Below are 12673 nucleotides of genomic sequence, written 5' to 3'. Positions count from 1 at the left end.
ATGTCTAACACCCTCACAGTAACGTTCCCACTCTTGCCTCCAACATTGTCAACAACATCCATTGGTTTAGACGGGACTGGCGCCAGTCAGTCATTGCAATCCAGTCCGCTCAGTGCTTCAAATCGGTTTGACGTAGTAATGGTAGGACCGGGGAAAACATTCATATCTCCTACTCTCGTCCCAGTATGTACAACATTAGGATGGGTGATAAGATGCCTATAGAAATACCCTAGAGGCCGGAGAGATATCCCTTGATCCTGAGTGTGTCTATTCATGGACATTTGTACTGGAAGTTAATAATACCAGTAGAAATTCTATGGTAGACAGCAAACACTTTGGTGTGGGACTCTGTGTCATGCAATATGTGTGTATGGAGCCTGTCTGCATCCAAGAAGATTCATTCCTCAGGACCACCTCCTTGCCCCCTGCACACCAGATTGTGTTTTAATTATTGACCCTCAGGCATCTGTGCAGGCCAGACCCCTCCCCTCACACCTGCGCAGACCCTTAAGTTTAAGGTCACATGCTCGTAACATAGGTTTCTTATTGACAGTTACATCCATGTTCTGACTGGTTCTTAGAGCTAGGGATTTCTTTTGGGATTCTATTGGACCCAGGGTTTTAAGGTTTGAATTATGATTTGCTTCTAGGGCTAGGGTTCTGATTGGTTCTGAGGGCTGAGGTTTCTATTGGACTTATGGTTAGGGTTTGGGTTTAAAACGGTTGCTAGGGCTGTGATGTTTTAATAGTGAAAGGGCTCCCATTGGCTCTAGGGTTTAGGGCTATGGTTCTGACTGATTAGAGTTTGGGCAAGTGTTCCCATTGGAGCACGGTCAAGTGATCTAGGGCTATTTAACTTTAGGGCTCAGGGTGTCTCAGCCAGGCATCGAGGTTAAGGGCAGAGAGGATAATGGCAATTGCCTCTTCGGGTTGGACCTAGGCCAGAGATATTGCCCTTTTGTCCTTTTAATAGCAATTACGTTAAGCCATCCCCATCTCCAAACATATAGGGCCCGATTCACAGAACTAACTTAAGACAAAATCTTAAACTTACTACCATTTTGGTATTCACAGAAGGCACTGACTCATTTTGGAATTTACAGAAGGCACTTACTCATTTTGGTATTCACAGAAGGCACTTATTCATCAATGAGTAAGTGCCTTCTGAGGCACTTACTCATTTTGGTATTCACAGAAGGCACTTACTCAACAATGAGTAAGTGGCTTCTGAACTCATGAATCTCCAGATGCCTGAGGCCTGTTGATAAGTGGATGGAATGCAGCCATCGCAAATTGAATGCGTCCAAAACTGAAGTACTCACATGTTCCAATTGGAAAAATTATGACCCGCTCTGCATTAGGCCTGTTGATCTGGGACCAACTTCTAAACTATATAAGGAAGTAAATTGTAGTACATGGATTTGCCATGTACTCAAATCTATCAATGAATGACCAAGTGGATAAGTTAGCAAAATCAAGCTTCTTTAATTACAAAACTCAGTGATGCATCTTCCCCCACCTAGGATATCCACACAGATATTCCAATCTACATTCTCTCTTGTACCGTCTAAACATGATTACTCTAATGGCCTCTACCATGGATCATCTTTATCAACTATAATTAATTTAGAACTTTCCTACCAGGCTACTCCTATATGTAAAGCCACATCTCCCCTGCCTCGAGGGCCTTACATTGGTTACAGGTTGAAGATTAACCCTCAAGCTTCTTTATATCACCCACAAATCAATACATGGAGCAGGACCACTTTTCATCAGGAATAAAATCACAAAATATATACAACAAAGGAACCTCTGCTTCAGATTGGCATCTCTCCTCAAAACCCCTAAATATATATTTTTTATTCAAAAAATGTTTTTCTAAAGAATAAAAAAAAAGAAAGAAATTAGCTTTATGTACAGCAACACTTGAAAGTCAGATTTCCTAACCATCTATCCATGTATGTACATATGGGACTTTATGTAATACAACAGTATATCTCTTTATTATTTTCTATATAGATGTATACCTTTCTATGTAGTTATGCATGTATATATTTATTACTTTACTTCTACTGTAAAAAAAACTTTGTCCAGTTAACTACACTATGTCTCATCCTATACCTCTATCATTATATCCTGAACCTCCGCTCTCTGACTTATCCTAAACCTCACTGTACTACTATGATCTCCCTAATAACCCCTTCTAGAATCTTCCCTCCTCTATCCCTTTCTTCATGAATCCCAAACCTCATTCTTACTTCTATGATCTCACAAATAACCCTTTCTAGACTCTTCCTTCCTCTATCTGTCCTTTGACTCATCCCACACCTCATTTTGCTACTGTGATCTTCCAAATAACACTTTATAGATTCTTCCTTCCTCTATCCCTTCTTTATCGTATTCAGCAAGCGGCGGAGTGCGTTTGGTCATGCCATTCGCATGAATTTTCAGCATTGGGTGTTTGTCCTGCGCTGTAAAATCAGCACGAATGGCACCATGCACAGCGCAAGAGTGCGCTGCTTCTTTTCTTGCTGCTTAAGTAGATTTTCTACCTAAGCGGCAGCCATCTCAACATGAACAGATGGATTCTCAAAGTGAGCGGTCGCTCTCTTTCGTGACCGTTCGCGTTGAGAATGAGCGCCAGCATTGAGATATCTCGCCAGGAGGTGGATTTTACCTGTCGGGATAACCAACTTGATGTTGGTGAGTATGAGCGAGAAAAAAACTCCACTCCACTTAGCCGAGCTGAATTTTTCTACGGTGTGCGGAAAACTCCACGAAATTAGCAGAGTTCACTGCCCAGGCTTGGTTTTTATTTTTGGCACTAATCAAGACCTTATGATTTAACTAAAACTATATGTGTAATATATTTACATAGAGTGGGACCACCTCTCTTCAACAATTAGCCTGTTTTGTGTCATTGATATTTTGATTCCACCAATTACAGCCTACAGCATGGGACAGTGGGTCAGCTTACTTCAGCCACTGGCTAATTTCACTTTGAGTTACTGCATTTAGACTTATCACAAGAATCACATCCACACATAAAGTAGATACCTTCAGTTCCAGTGGTTTTTGTGTTTACTTTATTACTATGTTAGTGTTGTCTTTGTTTGTAGACCCTGGTGTGATAATAGGACACTTTCTAGCAGATGACAGAACATGGCCCATTCAATCTTTATAAGTTCCTGCCAAATGCTGTTGTAAATTCTTGTTGAAGTGGCCTGCTGCTTTTTTACAACATACCAGAAGCCTACATGAAGAAGAAGCTCATGAGGGTATTTTGAAACATTGTCTTTCTTTCTTTCTTTCTTTCTTTCTTTCTTTCTTTCTTTCTTTCTTTCTTTCTTTCTTTCTTTCTTTCTTTCTTTCTTTCTTTCCTTCTTTCTTTCTTTTTTTCTTTCTTTCCTTTCTCCCTCTGTCTTTTCTTCTTTCACCCATTCTTACTTGTTTCCATCTTTCCTGCCTTCCTTTTTCTTTCCTTTCTTCTTTCATTCTTTCTTTACTTCTATCTTTTAATCTCTCCTTCCTTTCATTCATTCTTTCTTTCTTTTCTTTCTTTCTTTCTCGCTTGCTTTCACCTTTCTTTCTAGCTTACCTCCTGCTTTCTTTCTTTCTTGCCTACTTTCCGAAAGGCAAGAGGCTTGCAGCCAATGCCAGACAGATTGGCTTTTTTAAGTCTGTGTTAGCCCAGAACTTTTTTTATTTCATTTAAATGATGTGTATAATAGGGTTATCTATAGGTGTTTTTAATCAGACTTCATCCATTAGTCTCTGATTCTATCTTTCACATGTTCCTTCCCCCCACTCCAGCATGCATCAAGGGTCAATGTGTCAGACCAGTTCAGCCACTGGCTGATTTCAATATAAGTTCCGCTTGCTGTCCTTTCACAAGGAGCACGTCAACACACAAATTTGTTTCCCTAGCGCCAGAGAGTACTATTGCTATGTGTGCTTTCTTGAGACCAAAATCCCATTTTTTTACTTTAGCCAATGTTTTTGTTTAGTTTGGTGATGGTCCAACAACTTCCTGAACAATAATGTTTTGCAGAAACCATGACAAAATAAGAATTGCCAATAGGCTAGCAGCCAAAACCAGACCTATTGGCTTTTCCAAAGCTTGTTTTGGTTTTAGTACCAGTAGGTTGGGCTCCAAATTCATAAGGGGTATTGAAACTGGATATGGTGATCTCAGTGTCACTCTTTTGGTTGTCAAGAGGGAGAAGGCCCCCAATTAATCTCCCTAACTTATGCCCTTAGGGGTGAAGCTTTTATTTGCACCTTCAACCAAGCCCTGGCTGCTTACAACATAAACATAGCTTTAGGGGTGATCATGTGCACCCAGGGGAGATGACCACCTGGCTTCTAGGGCTGGGCGGACCTTCACTCTGCGTAATTCCATGCAGTTACATAAAAACTCTGTGTGTGAATCTGCAGAGTTCTGCCCACCAATCTATCACTCTTTATTTTAGGGTCAACGAAATTAAGGTAAATTATGGTGAGCAGGGTCACAGCTGAAACAATCAAGTAGTCAAAAGCATATTTTCAATTTGAGAATGGGAATATGTTCTGACCTGAGATTGGCTAGGCCTTTACGCGGGTTGTCTGAAGAACACTGGCTGTTCCTAGAATTCAGGTATTGTGGTCATTTCATAAGCATATAGCGTGTCATTTAGCTGCTGCACGCCGACCTTCCCTGGTGGGTGGGTTCTTCCCACAGTTAGTGGGAGCTTCATAGGTGTGTTAGATGCTGATTTTATCTGTGATTGACAGACGTAACCGAGGCACCCCGGAAGACATCAGCCAGCGGGTTAGTGATCTTGATAGAGATCAGGGTGTGTACAATATTCCCACTACCACGGATAAAGTAATCTCACAGTTACACGCACATGCATACATCATACGCTAGGGCCCATTTCCCTAACATACGCTCAAATACTCTACCAGCAATAAACCTGTGGAAGGAAAACACTCCTGAACACCCTGCATCTATATCGAGGTCGATAAGACCTGGTTTTTGTGACTGTCCCTAAACATAACCTATACAATATATACAACAATAATCAATAATGTAAACTCAATAATTGACAAGAAAGAATATCCAACACCATGTTCAAAATTATATTGCTTTATCTAAAATTAGTCAAAGAAAATCAATCAGAGTAAATCATTTCTCATAGTTACCTATTCTAGCTAAATGTCAGAACGGGTCAGGACAAGTCTCTCGGTAAATGTCTCTCAAGACGAAGTCCCGTCAGCATCAATCCTCAGCAACGCAGATTCGATACGCGGCAAAGGCAAAATGGCAAGTGGCAAAAGACCCTCTCTAAGCTAACATCTTATAATACTCTAAACAATAGAAAGATACATTGAGAACATAGAAAAAACTGTAATGTCCGCCGGACTTGCTGAGCAGAGCGAGAAGGAAAGGATGTAACATTGCTACATTTGAGAATCTCCGCTCAAGAAAAATACACATAGCGAAAACTACGGAACAGGAACCAAGAAAATAAAACATGTATCACAATTATCCTGCTTCTCCTCGGCCATCGAGCCACAGTTCAGAGCTTCTCTCTAAGGCTCCTTTGTTTCCCAAGGCTGCCAAGGACACTTTCACTTCTCTTGGAGACTTCCCAAAAACTGCTGCCGTCCTCATGGAAAGTTTTTCAACAAGGACCATGGTCAGTTAGCTTCAGGACCATTTCCAGCAGGGGTCTCCCTCGTCTCAGTTTTCAAATTATAATCACAGCCAGGCTCACTATTCAGCCTTCTTTCTCAGGCCAACATAGGCCTTAATAGACCATCTTAATTAAAAGAGACAAAAACAAAGTTACTACAGCATAATGATTAAACAGTGTTAACCCCACTAATACCCTTATGTGTATGCATTTATCTAGCACTTGCAACATAGAAAAGCATTAATTCAAAAGCGTTGTGTGCTCAAAAATAAACAGCACATAGCAACGTTTAAACATAAAAACACATTTAACACACGCGTTATTATCAATCAGCACATTTAAGCACACTCATGTGTAACCCTTTCTTGTTAGGACAAACAGATTGATTAATATAAACACACTTGCACAAGACAAATAATTAGTTATTAATTATTAATAGATTAATACAACGAATAGACATGCCAGAGCTTCAAAAGCCCCAGAATTTTCAAACTGAAAACTCTGCTCCAGCAATCCCCCCTTTGGTGATTTTATCACCAAATAAACCCAAAAAAAAAAAAAAAAAAATTACTGAAAATTCAGTCCCATTTTAGGAGAAAACGGAAATGTCTTTTCCCCTATACACAACATTAAACACCAGTCACTCTTTCATCATCCCTTTTTGTCTCTAAGTAAACACTCTCCCTCAATTCTTCTAGTTCAATTTCTTGAGGTTCTCTTTTCAATTTCTTATTTTTCCTTTCTTTATTCAATTTCTTCCTCCCTCCCCTGTTTTTACAACACACACACACCAATCTTATTATTAATAAAGCCACAATTATACAAGACAAAGGAAACAATATTCTACCTATAATAGTACTACCTATCTTTGCAATAAAATCCTTAACAGCTATCATTTTATTAGCTATTTTAGTCCACAAACTCTCAGCTTCAAGTGGTACTAATTCTTCATGCAAATCAGTAATATTTTTGATATAGACCTTTAGGTCTCTGCTTTCGTCTGGAATGTAAGTGCAACAATGTTGAACTTTCAGCATTCCACAGACTCCACCCTCCTTGGCCAATAGAATATCAAGGGCAAGTCGATTTTGCATAGACATGGCACGTACGGCACTTAATTCCGTATTCACCAAAAGAAACCCTCCAGCGGTATTTGTCGATAAGCGATCAACCACTGTAGACAGCTTCCGAATTCCATAAGCATTCAAAGAAATTCCCACTGCTGGAATCAAAACCCCAAAAATATCACCCACTATTTCAGACCAAGTTTCTCTCTTAAAACGCATTAGTAAGTTAATATGTTCTACATCTGTTACTTTATCTGTATGGAAAATCTTTGGAAAAACTAGGCCCACATAACACGTGCCATACCAATGGTCAGGCAACTTGTAATAAGCCTTATTCCCACAAACATAATATACTCCTGGAAAAATCGTATCTTCTCCACCTCTGAAACCCCAACCTGTTGCAATGAAGTATGTATCATGGCACTCACTAGTCCCGACAAAATATGTATCATATTGGGATTTCCTTCTTGTAATACAAAGTTTACCCTTCTGTGGTGCATCTAGAGCTAAAGTTGGACTAGCCCCATTCTTCAACTCTTTTCCCATCTCAATGTCCCAAATTGTCTCACTCACTTTATATTTCCCTGCTTTCTCATGCATGTTCAATCTCCTTTCTTCTACCATATCCAGGAAAGCTTTCTCCTCTCCTTTCAAACTGCAAGTTAAATTATTCTTAAAAATGTAATCTAATGTTAATCCTTTTTCTTCAATAAAAATCTCACCAAAAGTGTTAGCTTCTTTAGCTGGATTCAGCTCTTTGTTCATTGGCAAGTGCCCAAAAATACTATCTCTGTTAGACATCTTATAATCTACTTTCCCTAACAAATAAAAAACACTACTTAAAATACTACAGGAAATACCATATGTAGCTGGTAAATGATGATAAGTAACACCCTCTGAAACGGATGCAGGTAATTGCATACAGACGTAGCAATCCCTTACTTCCATTGTCTTCACATATTCATATAACAGTTTCGAAAAAACATTACTAGAAAAGTTATTAATTGATCTATCTTTGTGTGTGTAAGTATTACTAATTCTAATTGGAACTACTTTTTGTGAATTCCTCTCTACATTTGTCACATTCTCTGTATGCATCTCAAACTCTACTTTAAAAGTAACTAATAAAACTAAAACACCCCATAGAAGCATTAATAATCCAGTACAGCAGCAGCACATCCTACACCACCTCTTAAGGAAGGCACATCTATTTCTATTATCCTCTATGTTAGCCATTTTAGTTTAGCCTCTACTATTCCACTACTGTTTGAACTTTTCAATTTCAATTCTTCAGCAATTCTTCAGGTTTCAGTTTATCCAAATGATCTCTTCATTCACTTGATCCAAGTGAATCCTTCTTTCACTCAGTTTGGATAGTTGTCATTCTTCACTTCAATTTCTTCAACATCAAATTGTATTAGATCTCCAACATCAAGATCCTCAGTACTCGACTCTTCTCCAATGTCAGTCAAGAGTACTTTCAGAATTTCACCAGTATCTTCCTCAACCACTTCTCTCAAGATCTCTTCCGGATTATCTCGAGTCACTGCTTCTTCTTTTCCTCCTTCAGACAGTGCCACATAAGACCATTCCGGTGATCTGTACTTTTGGTTGGGTCTTCTCACTCTTTTTATTTCCACTGGTTCGTTTGACTCCTTTGATTCTTCTCCTTCAGCTTTTGAACTTTGACTCGAAACTTCATTCACTTGTTCAGCTTTCGATGTATTTGCTCTTATTATTTTGTATCTCAGCCTCTTAACTCTGTTGTTAGGCCAACGATCTCCTCTTAACACCTTTTTCGGCTTTATTTCTTTATTACTTCTCTCTCCGATCCAAGTTCTCTTTCTCAGAACTCGACCCTCTGTTTGTTCATCTTCATCATCTGTTTCAAGTGCCTCTTGTTTCCGCTTTCCAGCAGCTCTCTTCTTTTCCACAGATTTTTTCACCACTGTTTGAGACTTCCCTACTCCTGTCCCTCCTCGGGTCTCCGACACGCAATCTTCTTGCTGTCTACTTGTCCCTTCACCTGGCTCATCAAGAATGTTCCCTACACCTCCTCGGGGGTCTTCCGCAATCTGTCCCTCTCTACCTTCTTCTGACCCTACTTCCTCAAGTATAATCTCAAGTGGTTCTTCAATCTCCTCCTCTTCTGATTCAGGAGTAGTCTCTGTGTGATTTCTCTTTTCTTTTCTTTTTCCTTCGCTGCTGTTTGAAACCTCAGGTTCTCTTACAGAATTTGATCTCCTCTCTGATACTCGCAGTGGTTCATTCGAAGTTCTTCCTACTTCTTTCCCCACTGATTCTGTATCTTCGTCATCACTGGAATCTGACTCTTCAAAATACTCTTTACCAGTCCCTTCTTTTGGGTTTGGAACTCTCAGAGTATGACTTGCATGTACCCAGTGCTTCACTCCAGCACACTTTACTGCAGTCGTCGTAGTCAGAATAACTTGTCTCGGCCTTCCCCACCTTGGAATCAAGCAATTTCTTCTTCTGTGAACTTTTATCCTCACCCAGTCTCCTGGACTCAGATCATGGGCTTGCTTCTTCTCAAGTGTGGTAGCTTCTTCTCCAACCTGGTGAAACACAGAATGAACTGCGTCAGCCAGGCCTTTACAGTAATCCAAAATCATGTCATCAGTTATTGTCACCAACTTATTGACAGGCACGAATGCATGGCGCATAGCACGTCCCATGATTATCTCGTGCGGACTCAAACCAGTAGTTCTATCTGGAGTAGATCTCATTGTCATCAGAACTAGAGGCAAAACATCTGGCCATTTCATGCCAGTGGCTAAGCACATTTTTCCAATCCTATTCTTGATTGTGCCATTAATCTGCTCAACCACACCAGAAGCCTCTGGTCGGTATGCACAATGTAGCTTCTGCTGTATTTTCAATGCTTCACAAATCAAACCCATGAGCTCATTTTGAAAGTGTCCACCTCTATCAGACTCAACTGTTACTGGAAACCCGTACCTAGGAATCAACTCCCTTAACAGTAACTTTGCCATTGTTAATCCATCATTTCTTCTAGTCGGGTAAGCTTCCACCCACCTTGAAAACAAACAGACTACCACTAGAACATACCTCAGTCTGTTTACTTGGGGCATCTCAATGAAATCAATCTGCATTCTTGTAAAAGGACCTCCTTCTCTGCCTATTGTTCCCAGACTCACCACTGTCTTTTTCCCAGTGTTAAATTGCTGACAAACTAAACACCTCTGACAGATGCTTTCTGCAATTGTCCTGAACTTTGCATTGCACCAGGTCTGCTTGAACGACCTAACCATCGCGTCTCTCCCCAAATGTCCCTGGCCATGATACATCCTTGCCATTGACGACAAGATGGAGTTAGGCATCACTGGTCTGCCATCTCTGTAGACCCAAACATGGTCTGTTTCTCTTGGAGCACATCCTGCCTTAATCCAATCCTTTTTCTCTTCCTCTCCTGCCTCATCTTGCAACTGTTTCACTTCATCCCAGGTCTCTAGGACATTCGTAAACATCACAGAGAGAAAAGACATTTCCCCTTCTCTGTCCCTGTTGATGGACTGATTTGTCTTTGCACAGTATTGCGCAACATCGTTGGCATATCTGTTTCCGACCGTTATAAAATCCTCCCCTAGTCCATGGGCAGCACATTTTACAACTGCTAACTCCTTAGGCAGCTGTATCGCCTCAAGCAATTTACCAATCATTTCAGCATTCTTTATTGGAGTTCCACTCGATGTCAAGAAACCTCTTTGTAGCCAAAGTTGGCCAAAATCATGCACCACTCCAAATCCATACTGACTATCAGTCAACACAGTCGTCCTCAAATCTTTCCCAATTTCGCAAGCTTTTGTCAATGCAATTAATTCAGCAACTTGCGCAGACTTCACTCCTTTCAATGGTGATGCTTCCATGACCTCTGAAACTTTGCATACCGCATATGCTGCACATAGCACACCATCATCATTTCTCAAGCATGATCCATCCACAAACAACACATGATCAGTATACCCCTGTGGGATTCGACACCATGCTAAGATACGCTGGCCAAACCTAAATGCAAAAATCGGCTGGCTATCATGATGTAATGGAATTGAAAAGAACGCATGACACAAATCAATCACTGTATACCACTCAGCATCGTGTGGAATTTGATACAGGATCACTGATGGATTTGGCACAATAGGACAACATGCCACCACAATTTGATTAACTTTTCTCAAATCCTGTACGATCCTAAATTTCCCATTGGGCTTTTTTAGTCCCATTATCGGTGAATTACACGGACTACTCAGTAGTTCTCTCAGGACTCCTTGCTGAATCATTTTCTCAATTATAGGAGTTATCCCTTCAATTATTTCTGGTGTCATTTTGTATTGAGGAATGTTAGGATATGTGATTCCCTCTTTTACTGCAATTTTCACTGGATCTACATTATTCATCAATCCCACATCCTCTCCAGTAAAATCCCAAACTGTCCTTTTCACTGTGTCTCTCAGCTCTTGAGGCAAATCCTCCGGATTAAACACAGCAAATGCACCAATTAACTCACTTTCTCTATTTTCTAGAGTCACTCGGTACAAAGCATCTTCATCTGGTGTCTCAAAGGCTATTCCATCCGGTGTACAAAAAATTGTACAATTCATCTTGCACAACAAGTCCCTACCCAATAGGTTCACTGGACTCGTGTCACAGACAATGAATCTGTGCATGTCTGAAAATTTCCCTATCTGTACTCTTACCGGTTCAGTAAGACGTGTTTTGATCTGTGTATTGGCTACACCAACTACTTGGATTGCTTCATCCGAGAGAGGAAGATTTCTAACATCTGTTGACCTGACAGTTGATCTTGTCGCACCTGTGTCTACCAAAAAAGTAACACTCTCCTCATTTATTTTACCATCCACAAATGGTCCTGCCTGGTCTATTTCTAGAGTTGCACCAAGTATGCACTCTTCTTCCTCTCCTCGGCACCGTCAATAATCACCCTCAGACTCACTCCCTTCACTCTTTAACAAGTACTGCTGTACTTTGTTAGAACGTCTTGGTTTGTTTACCTGCTCATCATTGTAGAATCCTGAATCCTGATTATACTTTTGTAACCCTCTATTCTGCGGCAAGGGCGGTTTTGGCTCTTGACTCTGCTGTCTCACAACTTTCTGTTGTTGCTGTTGTTGATTATTTCCTTCGTTCTGGTTCTGCACCTGTTGATTTAAAGGTTTACTCTCATTACTCACTAATGGTGGATTAGGACACTCCGATCTCCAATGCCCCAATTGGCCACAGTTGTGACAAGGGAACCTTTTCTTCGCTTCCTCAAGACTTCCTTTTCCTTTTCCTGCATATCTTGGTCTATTCCCTGCATTATTTCCTGGATTATTCGCTTGTTCCACTAACTGTGCTTCTTGTCTTTCCGCAACTTTCACTTGTGCCCACATTGCTTTCTCTTTCAACTTTCTTTGTTTTGCTTCAATTTCATCACTGAAGTATTTTGCATGTCTCAGGATCTCATCTACTTTCTTACTCTGCCAATCCACTGTGTGCTCACGAATTCTCTCACCAATTTCAGGTCTAAGGCCATATACAAATCTGTATACAAAGTGACTCAAATCTTTGTCACCCAGGTGTTCATCTCCACTGAATTGTTTAAATGCCAGTATCAGCCTCTCGTAAAAAGCATGAACTGATTCTTTCGCTTCCTGTTGTGTTCGATCTATCTTTACCCAGTCTGTCTCTTTTGCAGGTACTTTACTCTTCAGGTATACCATCACCTGATCATAATTCCTCGTTACCTCTGGATCTGGTGCCCCTGTTCTTGGGTCTCTTGGATATTCCTCAGTAGGCCAACTCACAACTATTTTACACTCAGTCCACAAGTCTGCTGGAACAATTATATCAAACAGACTATTCAGGTCAACCCACAGCACTTTTGAC

The sequence above is a fragment of the Triturus cristatus genome, chromosome 1_2, assembly GCF_964204655.1.
Source record: "Triturus cristatus chromosome 1_2, aTriCri1.1, whole genome shotgun sequence".
Lineage (NCBI taxonomy): Eukaryota > Metazoa > Chordata > Amphibia > Caudata > Salamandridae > Triturus > Triturus cristatus.
The sequence above is the reverse complement of the archived record's forward strand: the minus strand, read 5'-3'. Positions refer to the sequence as shown.